Source organism: Scyliorhinus canicula, chromosome 11, assembly GCF_902713615.1.
Source record: "Scyliorhinus canicula chromosome 11, sScyCan1.1, whole genome shotgun sequence".
NCBI classification, from domain to species: Eukaryota; Metazoa; Chordata; class Chondrichthyes; order Carcharhiniformes; family Scyliorhinidae; genus Scyliorhinus; species Scyliorhinus canicula.
Window position 1 is genome coordinate 136,964,034 of NC_052156.1, and position 16,535 is coordinate 136,980,568.

The window sequence follows — 16,535 nt, forward strand, 5'->3', positions numbered from 1 at the left end:
CTATCTCCGTAACCCAATAACCCCTCCTAACCTTTTTGGTCACTAAGGGCAATTTATCATGGCCAATCCACCTAACCTGCACATCTTTGGACTGTGGGAGGAAACCGGAGCACCCAGAGGAAACCCACGTAGACACGGGGAGAATGTGCAGACTCCGCACAGACAGTGACCCAGCAGGGAATCGAACCTGGACCCTGGCGCTGTGAAGCCACAGTGCTATCCACTTGTGCTGCCCCTTAATTTTAAAAGATAGGACATTTGATAAAGCAGTGCAGAGCTAAGTTTAAGGCCGCTGAGTAACCAATCAATTATGATGTTACAAGTATACAATGTGGAAGAACCTAACGTTCGTCATTCTGGTATTCACTCTGTTTAATCTAAAAACAGGCAAGAGACATCCTATTACTGTAATGCTCCAGGTTAACGGGAAGCCCCTTAAGATGGAAATAGATACAGGGGCATAAACCACAGATGGGCAAGCATACATTTCAGTACCTAAGGGAGTCCAACCATTAAACTTGAAGAGCACTTCTGCCAAGTTTAAAACTTATATGGGAGAAGCAATGAAATTAAAAGGTACCACAATGCATTTTTATGCTGTGGACAACAGTTTACCCAGCGCCCAAGGATAGGGGGTGAAGGACCAAGCCTTCATGCCACGACTGACTTAAAGAAATCAAGTTGAATTTGGTTGAAAAGTTTCAAGTATGGGAAGGGGGACTGCCCAAACTGACAAGCAAATACGAGAGTGTCTTCTGTGATGAATTAGGCATAATCAAAGTGCTACAAGCTAAGATTTTGTGGATCCAGAGGATATTCCACGATACTTCAGGGCAAAACCAGGACTATATGCCTTACAAGAGAAAGTGGATATGGAGTTAAACAGGTTGGAAGAACTAGGCATTATTCAGCCAGTTCAGTTCTCGAAATGGGCAGCACCTATAATCCCCGTATTGAAAACGAACAAGACAATCCGCATTTGCAGCGATTATATGCTGACAGTTAATCAGGCTGCCAAACTGGATAAATATTCAAATCCGAGAATTGAAAAGATGTGCGCAAAGCTGGCAGGGCAATCTTATGCAAAGCTAGATATGAGTCATGCTTACCAGCAATTCAAATTAGATGACGCTTCCTGGGGATATGTCCTGATAGCACAAAGGCCTATTCCAGTACAAATGCCAGCCTTTTGGTGTGTCTTTGTCATGTGAAATATTCCAAAGCACAATGGAGAATCTGCTACAGGGGCTACCGTGGGTTGTAGTAGACCTTGATGGTGTCCTTATAACTGAATTGTCGGAGACTAAGCATCTGGCAAACTTAGAGGAAGCGCTGAAGAGATTTCAGGTGGTTGGAGTTCACCTTCAGAAAGAGAAGTGCACCTTTCAAGCCACTGCGGTGACCTACCTGGGGCACCATGTAGATGCACATGGATTCCACCCCATGGAAGACAAGGCCAAGGTGATGAAGAAGGTGCTTGCCCCCACAAACACAACTGAACGCAAATCATTTTTGCGGATGACAAACTACTTTTTTTAAAAACGAACTTATCATTGGTATTGGCAAACTATTTTTTTTTAAACAAACTTATCAATGGTATTGGCCCCCTTGCATACTCGTCTGAAGAAGCACCATTTGTTGGCGCTGAAAGGCTCCCCAGGAAGAAGCTTTCAATGGAGTAAAGCAATTGTCGCATTCCTCAAACCTATTAGTATACTTTAACCCATCTAAAGAATTGATATCGACCTGCTAAGCCTCTCCATATGCTGTTGTGTGGTCACATGAGATGGACCACGTCTCTGAAAGGCCAATAGGGGATGTGTCACAAACCCTCTCAGAGACAGAAAAGGACTACTCACGAATTGAGAAGGAAAGACTATTAATCGTCTTTGGTGTCAAGAAATTCCACCGGTACTTATTACCTTTGTTTCTGACCACAAACCGCTCTTGGGTCTCTTTAAAAAAAAACATGGCTATCCTGCCGATCGCCTCGGAAAGAATTCAATGATAGGCATTAATTCTGTCCGCCTATGAATGTACCTTCAAGCACTGACCTGGATCACGCAGAGCTCTTGGTCACCTTCCCTTGCAAGAAAGTACCTGTATTCCAGTACCACAAGAAATTATTATGACATTACATTTTTAGACACATTGCTGGTATCGGTGAAGCAGATCAGGAACTGTTCGAATTGAGATCCAGTTCTGTTCAAATTGAGAGACAAAATAATTAGAGGAAGGGTAAATGACTCAGTTTCCAAGAAAATGAAACCATTCTTTACCCGCTAGAATGAATTGAGTTGTCAGGGTGGCTGGGGAGCACGAGTAATCGGTCCTGTACCAGGCAGAGAGCTGCTCCTAACTGAATGAGACAGCGCTCATCCTGGCATCTGTAATATGAAAATGCTGCCAGGAGTTATGTGTGGTGGCCTGGTGTTGAGACTGATACAGAGATTATAGTCAACAATGCCAACTGCAACAAAGCCTCACTGCACCCTCGGGGATGCTTTGGCTGGCCATGGGCATGAATCAATATCCATTTTTTGTTATTCCAGGGCACAATCTTTTTGTTCATGATTGATGCACACTCTAAGTTGATGGACATTTTTGAGGTGAAATAGTCTACCTCGCACGCTGCCATCGAAAGATCACACCAATGCTTTTCAACTCACGGATTACCTGAGGTCATGGTATCAGACAATGGAACCGTATTCACAAGAGCTGAGTTTCAAAACGTCACCACTCTCAATGGTATTAAACACATTAGAACTGTGCCTTACCACCCAGCATCAAACAGACTAGCCGAGAGAGCTGCCCAAACTTTCAAGCCTGGCCTAAAGAAACTGTCAGAAGGAATCTTGGAGACTAATGTATTCCCATTCCTCCTTCGACCACTCCAATGCAACAACAGGGGTTCCACTAGCAGAACTGCAACGAAAACAACATATCAGAACATGTTTCCAAATTTGCATGATGGGGAGGAGCCAGCCAAAACAATCAGAAAGCAAGCCATGATTCACATAGTACAGCACGATCATTTGTGGCAAATGAAGCCTATACATGAGCAACTTCGGTAGTGGATCAGGTTGGATCACCGGAATTATTTTCTCGAAGGCTGGACCCCTTTCATACCAAGTGGACATGGAGGGACGGATTGTTCGTAAACATATGGATCTCTTGAGGAGTAGAGAGATGCTCCAGCAGTTAGTGTTGGCATCAAGAAATGCTTTCGAACATACAAGTACCAAAACAACCAATCGACCTGTTATAGACATAACTGATGAATCGCCTGTCCCAGAGGATTATTATTGCAGTCCCTGTTGATGTCAAACCTGTGGAACCATCTCAGACTACAGAATTATGCCACTCTGCAAGAAGTAGAAAAAACCCTCATGACTTAAATTATAGTTGCCCAACTCACTTACATAATGTTTAGTTATCTAAAGGACTTAAAGAGGGAGGGATGTGGTTATTGTCAGCAACAAAGCAGAGTAAAGGTCACTTGGCCTCTGCGAACCATCAGGACTCAGATTATGGAATCACCCCATTGTGAGAAAGGCTCCTTGGCAGATACATTTTGGGAGTTGATACAGCCATGTGGCTGCTGTACAATTCTTATCAATAAATACCCTTTTGTGCTCACTGATGAAGTCTGTGAAAGTGCATCTTTACAGCCACCGAAGGCGATACTAATCTAAGTGACCAAAAGCCTGCTCAAAGAATTGGGTCTTATGGAATGTCCGAAGGAGGATAGGGCGTTTAAGGAAGGGAATTTCAGAGTTTAGGATCTTGATAAGTGAGGTTGTGGCAGCCAATAATGAAATGATTAAAATTGTGAATGCTTAAGAGGCTAGAATTAAAGGAGCAGAGATATCATGGTGGGGTTGTAGGACTGGCCGGGATTATAGAGATCGGGAGGAGCAAGGCCTTGGAAGGTTTTAAAAAGGATGAATGTTAAAATCAAGACATTGCTTACTCCGGAGCCAATGTAGGCCTACTAGCACACTGGTGGGTGAAAATTAGGATATAGGCAGCCAGAGCTTTGGAAAATGTCAAATTTATGGGTGGTGGAATGTGTGAGGCCAGCCAAGGCTGCACAGGCATAGTCAAGTCTAGAGGTTGCAAATACATTGATAAGGGTTTGAGCAGCAGAGGAAGCAAGTGCAGAGGCAGGCCGTATTGAAGAGGGGGGAAGGGCAGTCTTAGTGATGGAGCAGGTGTGGGGGGAAGGGCAGTCTTAGTGATGGAGCAGGTGTGTGTGTGTTCATCTCAGATCAATTATGACACCAGTGCTGTGAACAGTCTGGTTTAGTCTCAGACAGTTGCCATGGAGAGGGTGACTACGGTAGCTGGGAGAAAGCCATGGGGACTGAAGGCTTTGGTCTTCCCAATATTTAATTGGAGCATATTTTTGTTTGTCCAGAACTGGATGTCACACGAGCAGTCTGGAGAACCAAAACTGCTTGTCTAACACAGTATTCATCACCGATTAGCGCAATGCCATTATGACATGTTTTGACTTGTCGTCCAATGTGCTGCAGCAGCCAAAGTGCCTTACTGATAACTTTGGAAGAAAACAGCACCAGATGGCACCATGGCCTTAGGGTGGAAACTAGGAGGTGCATTGATTGCATGATTTAAGTGGTAAATAAATGAAATGATCTCGATAGTTTAGTAAAGAAGTATTGCAGCAAAGTGGGAAGTTTTCGATTACATATTGTAGAAGCCAACTAACACACCTAATAGGTAAAAGATAGCTAAATATTAAGCCCCTGTCTTACTAAATACCCATTTTAAATTCACTCATAACCTCAGGTCATCTCAAAACATACAGCTTACAAAACAGCATGACACAGCACACGTTCTACAACATAAAAACACATAATTCAACAGAAACACAGACAAATCTGATAGATTAAAACAAAAACTTTGACAAGCCAGTGTCCAAGGACAGGACAGGCTCTATGGCAACAGCATAGCAACGACACGGTGCTATCAAGGCACCATTGTTCTCAATGTTGATAACAGCTAAGTCAGCAAGAAGTCAGTTCAAGCCGGTCGCTATAACAGCATAGAATCGCATTCCATAACACATACAAGAATTCATTTATGAAACATTTCAAGTTAACGTTGCACATTAAAGACTGACCGCTAACCCTGAAATCAACCTCATTTGATTTTACCCAAACCAATTAGGATTACATAGGGGTGTAGATAGATGACTAAAGACTGGTATGATTTAGTATAACTGTGATAGCCCGTACGGCCATCTTTATTCGGATCATTCCACACTTTGATCTAAACTATTCTCTATCTCTATACTTTCATTTTTCCACTCTAACTCTTGAAGTAAATGCAAGCTGTTTGCCGTAAGCAAGAAACCATTTCTGTATTATTTTAAAAGTTAAATTGTGTACAAGTTGCTTCTCCTTAAGTCCTTTTTTGCTAGCCGGACTTATTAGGGAATAAGATTTAAGTGATTCTCAATTGTAATCAAATAGAGACAACAAACGATTTTTATTCACACCCGAGAAATTTTAACTCATATTTCTACTGAGTTTTAGTGTTCGCAAGTGCTACTAGATCCGCAAGGTAGATCTCTGCACATATATATAGTTTCAACAAAAATCTGTGTGTTTCTGCCACTTTTGTTTCTGTACTATTCAAACACTGTCCTGTAGTCACTGTCTCGCATCACCCAGAGATAGTTGCTGGTGTACATCTACAGGAATCTTTTAAATGATAAATCTCAATATTCAGGAAACTATTTCAATTCACATTGAAATGTTGACTTTGTGGAATAAGGAGCCCTTATGTGAGCAAATAAAATAATGTGTTTGACGTATCGGAGTAGAGACCATTGAGGATCAGAGAATCCATTTTGTATAATTTCTCTCAGATCTCACTTATTCAGCATGAAATTAAAGTCAATATTCTGTTCTGACCAAAATAAGCTTGGGAAAGTTATACAAATGATTTTACTCGGGTTAATTTGATAAGTCTTGTCTTGTTACCTGCCCACCCCCATTCATCATCTGGATGCTGAAATAATGCATAAAGTATTGTAATTTCCCTCTTCTGTATTAGGCCTGGACAATATATCTTTTGCAGCAACAGCGCGCAAAGGTGTCAAATAAAAATCATCCACCACTACAGAACTGGTTAAGACACTGGTTCTAAAAAGGGTAGCGACCAGCAGCCTTGGAGCAGCTCTCCCATGTGCCTGTGGGACAAGGCTGTTCGATTGTAGTCACTTTCCAGCAGGCTTCACTAGATAATGGTCAGAAGTGGATATTTCTGCTTCCCTAGAATCATAGAATCTCTACATTGCAGAAGGAGGCCATTCAGCCCAACGGGTCTGCACGGACCCTCTGAAAGAGCACCCTACCTCGGCCTAATCCCACACCCAGTCCCACACCGTATCCCTTGACAAAGGGCAATTTATTCTGGCCAATCCACCTAACCTGCACATCTTTGGACTGTGGAGGAAACTAGAGCACCCAGAGGAAAGCAACGCTGACACAGGGAGATAGCGCCGCACACAGTCACCCAAGGCCGGAATTGAAGCCGAGTCCCTGGCGCTGTGAGGCAACAGTGCTAACCAATGTGCCAACATACCGCCCTAGGCTGGGGTTATTCTGGTCAACTGTAGCTTTTCCATAGCAGCTCAAACATGAACTAACTTGACATAGACCAGGGATCAAACCTTCCATCTTCCTTATTTTATGGATCAGTTCCAAATGGTACATTAACTCGCTGTGCCACTTCAGGAGTCACAACTTCAACAGAGAAGAACTCCCGTCATGTGTTTCATGGAAACGGAGGCCAAAGTGTTGGATTGATACTTTTTTATGGATTTGTGAATATCTTTGATACTTGATACCATTTGCAAGTATATACATGTGCTACATATAAGAAATGATGCAGTAGGGCAGCACGGTGGCACAGTGGTTAGCATTGCTGCCTACGGCGCTGAGGACCCGGGTTCGAATCCCAGCCCTGGATCACTGTCCGTGTGGAGTTTGCACATTCTCCCTGTGTCTGCGTGGGTTTTACCCCCACAACCCAAAGATGTGCAGGGTAGGTGGATTGGCCACGCTAAATTGCCCCTTAATTGAAAAAAAAATTGGGTACTCTAAATTTATTTTTTTAAAAAGAAATGATGCAGTGCTGTAACTTTTAGGGATTATATCCTGAGTATGAGAAGTGCAATAAGGTTTAGGAAGAAGACTTCAACTGTGCACTATTTATCATGAACTTGCAAACAAGTTCTGAATAGGCTCATTGACAATTTCATTATAAATAGAACATAGATTTTCCTGCTTAGCAAACTGAATGAATTTTAAGAACTGCTGTCTGTTGTCAATTTCTGCTGTGGTAAATGAAAAATAGCTTGGTTGCCATGGAAATGCTGAACTACTTGATGAATTTCGAATTTATTTAGTCCAGTTTCCATGGTTACCTAACTATTTTTACTGGAAATGGCAGTTCAGCTGTTGTAGCACAAAATGTGGACTGATTGATCACGAGGACTCAGATCACAGATCTACTTTAAAGAGAAACACATTTAGATTCATCAAACGTTTCACTGAGCACCAAGGCCGTGACAATATGTAATGGCACATTAGCCTATGAACACCAATGTGGTTGTTTGAAATGTGCTGGAAGTATGAAACCTTTTATAATACGCGATTATAAAATTTGCACAAACAGCTGAGTGTGGAATTTCAATTAATATAGATCCAGTACCATAGAGAATCAGCTATCTGCATATTTTAAAAAAGGTACATCCAGTAAAGCTTCCTGCCACTTGGTTACACCGCTAAAATAATCTTAAATTGCTGGGTGTTCCTGAGCTGTCATGTGAAATTGACATGTGCATGTCAACCTGCAAGGTTCCTCAACCAAACAATTCAAGTCTGTATGTGCTGAACCTTAAAACATCAAAATCATGCTTAAAAAATGTCTCTACCAAGGGCAGCATGGTGGCGCAGTGCCTCACGGCGCCGAGGTCCCAGGTTCGATCCCGGCTCTGGGTCACTGTCCGTGTGGCGTTTGCACGTTCTCCCCGTGTTTGCGTGGGTTTCGCCCCCACAACCCAAAGATGTGCAGGTAGGTGGATTGGTCACGCTACATTGCCCCTTAATTGGAAAAAATGAATTGGGTACTCTAAATTTTAAAAAAATAATGTCTCCACCATTATGTTGTAGTCAAGACTTAGAGCAGTGTTAAAATTTGTTAATAGTACAGTGGCACAGTGGTTAGTATTGCTGCCTCATGGCGTCAGGGACCTGGGTTCGATTCGACCTCGGGTGACTGTGTGTAGTTTGCACATTCTCCCAGTCACTGCGTGGGGTTTTTCCGGGTGCTTCAGTGTCCTCCAACAGTCCAAAGGTGTGCAGGTTAGGTGGATTGGCCATGAATAATTGCCCGTTAGTGCCCAAAGGTTAGGGGATTGAGCGGGGGGTTGGTCCCAGGTAGGGTGCTGTTTCGAAGGGTTGATGCAGACTCAAAGGGCTGAATGGCATCTATGATTCTATTCTAAACTGTTCTTCTTTCTACTTGAATCTTTCCAGGTACCTGTTCTTCCTTTCCCTAATATATTCTTACTATTGTGTAATAAATGATATAATAATCAAGACCCATGGTACTCTCTCCTTCAGGATCTGGGGACGTGCCCACATGCCTGTTCTTGGCCTGCTACAATGTTCCAGTGAAGCTCAATGCAAACTGGAGGAACAACATCTCATCTTCCGGTTATGCACGCTACAGCGTCCGGTTTCAAAATCAAATTCAACAACCTTAGATGATCAGCTCTACCCCACCTCGACCCATTTGTTTTCATCCCATATCATTTTAACTGTCTTTTGCCATTTCTTTATTTCTCAATATATATTTAACCCCCCCCCAATCTTATCCGCCTTTCCTTAACCTTTCTCCTCTTTGCTTCCCCCTTCCGCTCCCCCCACATCTACAGTTCATCCTCTGATGTTAGTTTATCTTCTGTTTGGCCTTTCACATCTTTTGTCCTCTCTGGGGACTGCCATTAACACTCTATCCCTTTGGTTTCTGTGGCCATTAGCACCCAGTTTCCCTGGGTTTCTGTGGCTATGACTCATCTTTCATTCTCACTCCACAGTATAAATATTTTCCACTTTCTCTGTCTGTTAGCTTTGACAAAGAGTCATCGGACTCGAAATGTTAGCTGTTTTCTCTCCCTACAGATGCTGCCAGACCTGCTGAGATTTTCCAGCATTTTCTCTTTCATTTCAGATTCCAGCATCCGCGGTAATTTGCTTTTATCTGGGGAACTAATTTCCTTTACCCAATCCTCTTATAATCTTCAGGTTTTAAAAAGCTCACGCTAGGTGCCAATTAATTGCTGCTTCCTGATTTACTTTGCCTTTTCTGCTCTTTTTCTCAGCCTTGTCCATGCCCGATATGAAAAGAATTGTTTTGCAATATAAGAAATGCATTCATGCAAACCTCTCGAATATTCAGACTGCAGCCCCTCCCCAGCTGAAAATATTTGTATCCCAGTGCTACAGAATTAAATATCCTTCGGACACCTCTCAAATACAGAGCATCAGACAGAAGGATTTATTGTCTGGTGTGGTTTATTAGTATCTCTGGGGAATTAACCTAAAAAAAAACAATCAAAATATACTGCAGGGAGATCAGCACATCAGGAGGAAACTGTGAAACAGCGAACCTAAATTAGGATGTTACAATATTATCAATTCTTTAAAGCTTGGGTTGACAACTTGCTGAGTTTCAGGGGCAGGAATGTATGACCAATCCAGTACAACAACTTATATTGATATGGCATCTTAAATAATGAAACATACCAAAGTACTTCACAAGAGCATTATGAAACAAAAATGACACCGAGCTACATCAAGAGATATTGGGCTGAGTTTCCTCAGAGTAACCTCCCTGCCTGCCAGATTCCACAAATGTTTAACAATGGTGGTCGAGAGCAGATTCCAGGATCCCTGGCTCTATTTCTGGTGCTCCCAATTTTTGTCAGTGTGGGATGAGGGTGCAGGCTGATTTGGATTGTCAGCCCACACTATGCACTTGATCCATAGCCGTTTCAGCAGAATAATTAATATAATTCAGCAAAATAATTCATATCTAGGCTCTCACCAGGCCTCATTATCAATAAGGGGCTACGGGGATGAGTGGAGGGGCATGGAGGGTGTAAGGACCCATGTGGGTGGATGGAGGGGCGCGGAGGTTGGAGAGATCATGGGAGTGAGTGGGGTGGAGGGGGAGGGGTTGCGGTGAGGCTTAGTGGCCTGTTTTGTTTAGTTTTCCTGTTATTATTACAGTAGGATGAAGACCTGGAGCACCAACGTGGACCTTTTAGCCAGAATTCCATGGCATGGATTGACATGGTTAAGATTAAGACATGACTGGGGCAATTTTGACAATAAGCAACAGCACAAATGAGGTAACATGGATTCGTCGATCCATGAAACAGGTTTTTTGTTTCCAAATGACTTTAAAATTTAAAAACGTCACAAATCAGTACCCGGGTGCCTTGCTGCGTTACATCCTGACTTAATAGAAATATTGTGAATCCTTCTCAGTTTTTCATCTGCTTTTCATAAATCTCCTTGATTTGCTTCTATTTTTCTTTGCTTTTTCTGTTTTCTTTTCCTTTTCATTAACCCTGCTTCTTAGGTTACTTTGGTATTCCTTTTCTCTCCTTTCTTAGGAAAGAGTCAGGATCTCGAGCTGAGAAAGGACAGTGGGCCGGGTGCAGCTGGTCCTGGGAGCGGCGAGTGGAAAGAGATTACTACAAAGCTGGAACGTCAAAAATAGACGTCAAGATATGAAGCAAAATCAGGAAGAAACCCTGTGTCGCAGATATACCATGTTATCTAAGGATTGTGGTGTATGGTGGAAGTAGTCAGGTTGGTATTTCCCAAACACTTCTGAAGCCTTTATGGACCAGTACAACATATGTTTTGGTCAGATTTGAGCCTGGCAAGATGTGATATGCATCCTTGGTGTAATATATATGTGTGTTTAATTAATGGTGGGTTATGTGATGTAAGCATGGGAGAGAATGCCTTTTCTCGCCTTCTGGCTCCACTCGCCTTTTATTCCTTTATTTGATCCAAATGCACATTCCATAATTATGTTTTTGTTGGGATATATGTCTTGTACTATGTCCCTGGATGATCCTGGTCAGAGTGTGATGGTGAAGAGCCAAATTGAGTCAGAGAGAACCCTCATTTGATCGAAGTGATGGGGATGGATGGGATGTGGCCCATTGCAGTAGCGTTTTGCTGGTGAGTGGGTCCACACCTCGGTCTGGCTGTGTGCATCGGGATGATGACCGCCATTGCAAATGATGTTCTGGATGATGACCTTGGCTCAGTGGTGCAGGTTTTTAGTGCCCAAATTGTGGAACTGTGAAGTATCATTGATAGAAGGTTTGACAGAGCACATTACATCTGGTCTTCAAGGCCTGAGGTCGGGTGGAGGCCCCGACCATTGTCATATACTTTCATGTCAGTGATGCTCATCGTGAGGGGTTGGAGGTGGCTGGCCATGTCGAGTCATTGTCCCCCCCGGCTGGGGCCTGGGTTTCTGGCTGCTGGGGTATCGGGACAACGGCGTGGTGGTGTGGTCAATTTATGCCTGTTCGATTTGTTGAAGTGAGATTCTATAGGCTATGTCACTGCATTGTCGGAGCCCTTCTTCAGTTTTGGGGTAGGCTTGATGGGAGACCGGGTGGTCTTATATATTGGTTTCTTGAATGCCCCCCTCATTCGGTCTTCCATGTGGAAGCAATGTATTTATCTCAGTTGAGGCAGAGTTGCCCTGTCCCGTACTATCCTTCTTGCAAAGGCATACAGTGCTAGACTGTCTAATGTTCTTGGCTTTACTTGGGCGCTCCTTCCATGGGGTGGGGGTGGGGTTACTTCTCTTCATCTGGATAAGCAACATGTTGTTAGAAGTCCAGTTGTGGTCAGCGGGAAGGTGCCCTGGGTGTGGTCAATGAGGTGCAGGGCCAGCTGGGTGGTGGGTCCTGGAGTGTGCTGGGGTTGTTGGGGGTATTGACTCCTTTGTCGCAGAGTATGGTGGACGAGGCCAAGTCCGATGTTGTGATTGATATCTTGGGATGTCCCTTCTCGAAGGCACTTATTAGGGACCTCCTGGGAGGCTGAGTTTTTGGATGTGCTTGAATAGCCTTGGTTTATTGATTTCTAAGTGCTTGAGGGCATGGGGTTGAACCGGGTTCTGTACTGTGGATGATACCCTGTCTGCCCCGCCTTATGATTGAGATGTTCACTTATAGGAACAAGCAGCATTTTCTCGTCTTCATCCTTGGGGTGGGTCTGTGCCAGAGAAATACAGATTTATGGTTGTATCTTGGTCCTCTTTTATCCTGAGAATCTTTGCTGTCCCTTTTTTATCCTGTGTTTTTTAATGTATTGGGAAGCACTGACCACACTGACCACAATCCAAATTTATAGCTGCTGGTTCTTCCTGTATAAATATGTGGAAGAATGATCATTCTGTACTGTGCCTGAGGTTGAGATTATGTGGCGCATGCGGTATATGTAAAACATCCTTCTAGGACTGGAGTTCTCACACGGTATCTTTGTATTTTTCTACTTTTGTTTTTGTGGGCTTTAAGAATCTGTGACTGGGCCATGCAGGGGTACATACAAGTCTGACATCGGGAGGGAGGAAGGTACAGTATGTCATTGGTGTTACTGGAGTTGAGGGAAGTATGTTCTGGTGCACGCCTGAACATGGCTCGAAAAATGTATCATTAACTCTTCTGGTCATAGAATCATAGAATTTACAGTGCAGGAGGCGGCCATTCGGTCCATTGAGTCTGCACTGGCCCTTGCAAAGAGCACCCTACTCAAGCCCATGTCTCTACCCTATGCCCGTAACCCCCACTTAACCTGCGAGCAATCATCACGTGGGAAGGTGTGTATCATTTTATCATGTTTTCATGGCTTAATAATAATAATAATCGCTTATTGTCACAAGTAGGGCAGCATGGTAGCATTGTGGATAGCATAATTGCTTCATAGCTCCAGGGTCCCAGGTTCGATTCCGGCTTGGGTCACTGTCTGTGCTGAGTCTGCACATCCTCCCCGTGTGTGCGTGGGTTTTCTCCGGGTGCTCCGGTTTCCTCCCACAATCCAAAGATGTGCAGGTTAGATGAATTCGCCATGCTAAATTGCCCTTAGTGTCCAAAATTGCCCTTAGTGTTTGGGTAGGGTTACTGGGTTATGGGGATAGGGTGGAGGTGTTGACCTTGGGTAGGGTGCTCTTTCCAAGAGCCGGTGCAGACTCGATGGGCACTGTCAATTCTATGATAATCTATGAAACCTCATTGGACACTAAGGGTAATTTAGCACAGCCAATCCATCTAATCCGCACATCTTTGGATTGTAGGAGGAAACCCAAGCAGAAACAGGGAGAACGTGCAGACTCTGCACAGACAATGACCCATTTGGTGACTGAGGGAGTGGTGAGCTTGTGGCATTTGAGTGCTACAGTGAGAGTTTGGTGACTGAGGGAGTTAGGTGAGGAGGGAGTAAGGTGCTCCTTACATTTCATTTCCTATATTTATCAAAGAGCGTGAAGGGAACCAGGAGTTTAGAGTACAGCTGACTGGGAGCAGAGTCGGAGGGCGGAGGTCCAGTTGGTCCACAGGGCAGCTAATTCTGTAAAGTAAGAGGGGATGGAGGCTAGGGCAGTTGCATGCTCCTCCTGTAGGATGTGGGTGGTGAGGGATACCACTGGTGTCCCCGCTGACTATACCTGCGGGAAGTGCACCCAACTCCAGCTCCTCAGAGACCGTGTTAAGGTACTGGAGCTGGAGCTGGATGAACTTCGGATCATCCGGGAGGCAGAGGGGGTCATAGAGAAGAGTTACAGGGAGGTAGCCACACCAAAGGTACTGGACAAGAGTAGCTGGGTTACAGTCAGGGGAAAGAAAACTAACAGGCAGACAGTGCAGGGATCCCTCGTGGCCATTCCCCTTCAAAACAAGTATACCGTTTTGGATGCTGTTGGGGGGGATGACCTACCGGGGGAAGGCCCCAGCGGCCAGGTCTCTGGCACTGAGTCTGGCTCTGGGGCTCAGAAGGGAAGGGGGGAGCATAGAAAAGCAATAGTAATAGGAGATTCAATGGTTAGGGGAATAGATAGGAGATTCTGTGGTCGCGAGCGAGACTCCCGAAAGGTATGTTGCCTCCCGGGTGCCAGGGCCAGGGATGTCTCTGATCGTGTCTTCAGGATCCTGAAGGGGGAGGGTGAGCAGCCAGAAGTCGTGGTGCACATTGGTACCAACGATGTAGGTAGGAAAAAGGGTGTGGAGGTAATAAACAAGTTTAGGGAGTTAGGCTGGAAGTTAAGGGCCAGGACAGACAGAGTTGTCATCTCTGGTTTGTTGCCGGTGCCACGTGATAGCGAGGCTAGGAATAGGGAGAGAGCGCAGTTGAACACGTGGCTGCAGGAATGGTGTAGGAGGGAGGGCTTCAGGTATTTGGATAATTGGAGCGCATTCTGGGGAAGGTGGGACCTGTACAAGCAGGACGGGTTGCATCTGAACCAGAGGGGCACCAATATCCTGGGGGGGAGGTTTTCTAGTACTCTTTGGGAGGGTTTAAACTAATTTGGCAGGGGAATGGGAACCGGATCTGTAGTCCAGCAACTAAGGTAGACGATAGTCAGGACGCCAAAGCACGTAGTGATGCAGTGGGGAAGGTAACAATGACAAAGGAGAGTACTTGCAGGCAAGGAGATGGGTTGAAGTGTGTATACTTTAATGCAAGAAGCATCAGGAATAAGGTGGGTGAACTTAATGCATGGATCGGTACTTGGGACTACGATGTGGTGGCCATCACGGAAACTTGGATAGAAGAGGGGCAGAAATGGTTGTTGGAGGTCCCTGGTTATAGATGTTTCAACAAGATTAGGGAGGATGGTAAAAGAGGTGGGGGGGTGGCATTGTTAATTAGAGATAGTATAACAGCTGCAGAAAGGCAGTTCGAGGGGGATCTGCCTACTGAGGTAATATGGGTTGAAGTTAGAAATAGGAAAGGAGCAGTCACCTTGTTGGGAGTGTTCTATAGGCCCCCCAATAGCAGCAGAGATGTGGAGGAACAGATTGGGAAACAGATTCTGGAAAGGTGCAGAAGTCACAGGGTAGTAGTCATGGGCGACTTCAACTTCCCAAACATTGAGTGGAAACTCTTTAGATCAAATAGTTTGGATGGGGTAGTGTTTGTGCAGTGTGTCCAGGAAGCTTTTCTAACACAGTATGTAGATTGTCCGACCAGAGGGGAGGCCATATTGGATTTAGTACTTGGTAATGAACCAGGGCAGGTGATAGATTTGTTAGTGGGGGAGCATTTTGGAGGTAGTGACCACAATTCTGTGACTTTCACTTTAGTAATGGAGAGGGATAGGTGCGAGCAACAGGGCAAGGTTTATAATTGGGGGAAGGGTAAATACAATGCTGTCAGACAAGAATTGAAGTGCAGAAGTTGGGAACATAGGCTGTCAGGGAAGGACACAAGTGAAATGTGGAACTTGTTCAAGGATCAGGTACTGCGTGTCTTTGATATGTATGTCCCTGTCAGGCAGGGAAGAGATGGTCGAGTGAGGGAACCATGGTTGACAAGAGAGGTTGAATGTCTTGTTAAGAGGAAGAAGGAGACTTATGTAAGGCTGAAGAAACAAGGTTCAGACAGGGCGCTGGAGGGATACAAGATAGCCAGGAGGGAACTGAAGAAAGGGATTAGGAGAGCTAAGAGAGGGCATGAAAAATCTTTGGCGGGTAGGACCAAGGAAAACCCCAAGGCCTTTTACACATACGTGAGAAATATGAGAATGACTAGAGTGAGAGTAGGTCCGATTAAGGACAGTAGCGGGAGATTGTGTATTGAGTCTGAAGAGATAGGAGAGGTCTTGAACAAGTATTTTTCTTCAGTATTTACAAATGAGAGGGGCCATATTGTTGGAGAGGACAGCGTGAAGCAGACTGATAAGCTTGAGGAGATACTTGTCAGGAAGGAAGATGTGTTGCGCGTTTTGAAAAACTTGAGGATAGACAAGTCCCCCGGGCCTGACGGGATATATCCAAGGATTCTATGGGAAGCAAGAAATGAAATTGCAGAGCCGTTGGCAATGATCTTTTCGTCCTCGCTGTCAACAGGGGTGGTACCAGAGGATTGGAGAGTGGCGAATGTCGTGCCCCTGTTCAAAAAAGGGAATAGGGATAACCCTGGGAATTACAGGCCAGTTAGTCTTACTTCGGTGGTAGGCAAAGTAATGGAAAGGGTACTGAGGGATAGGATTTCTGAGCATCTGGAAAGGCATTGCTTGATTAGGGATAGTCAGCACGGATTTGTGAGGGGTAGGTCTTGCCTTACAAGTCTTATTGAATTCTTTGAGGAGGTGACCAAGCATGTGGATGAAGGTAAAGCAGTGGATGTAGTGTACATGGATTTTAGTAAGGCATTTGATAAGGTTCCCCATGGTAGGCTTAT

The 16,535-nt window shown here is 44.5% G+C and overlaps 1 protein-coding gene and 1 long non-coding RNA gene across 2 annotated transcripts in view; one reads left to right on the forward strand and one right to left on the reverse strand.

Annotated features, from left to right (window-relative positions):
• LOC119973410 (mitogen-activated protein kinase 12-like) overlaps positions 1–16,535 on the reverse strand; it is a 75,694-nt gene that overhangs the window by 34,842 nt on the left and 24,317 nt on the right. The gene's annotated exons all lie outside the window — the stretch shown is intronic.
• LOC119973411 overlaps positions 10,329–16,535 on the forward strand; it is a 97,433-nt gene continuing 91,226 nt past the window's right edge. Inside the window, exons 1-2 of the long non-coding RNA XR_005462306.1 lie at positions 10,329–10,453; positions 10,721–10,919. This is a non-coding gene — a long non-coding RNA (uncharacterized LOC119973411). The remainder of the gene's footprint in view (positions 10,454–10,720; positions 10,920–16,535) is intronic.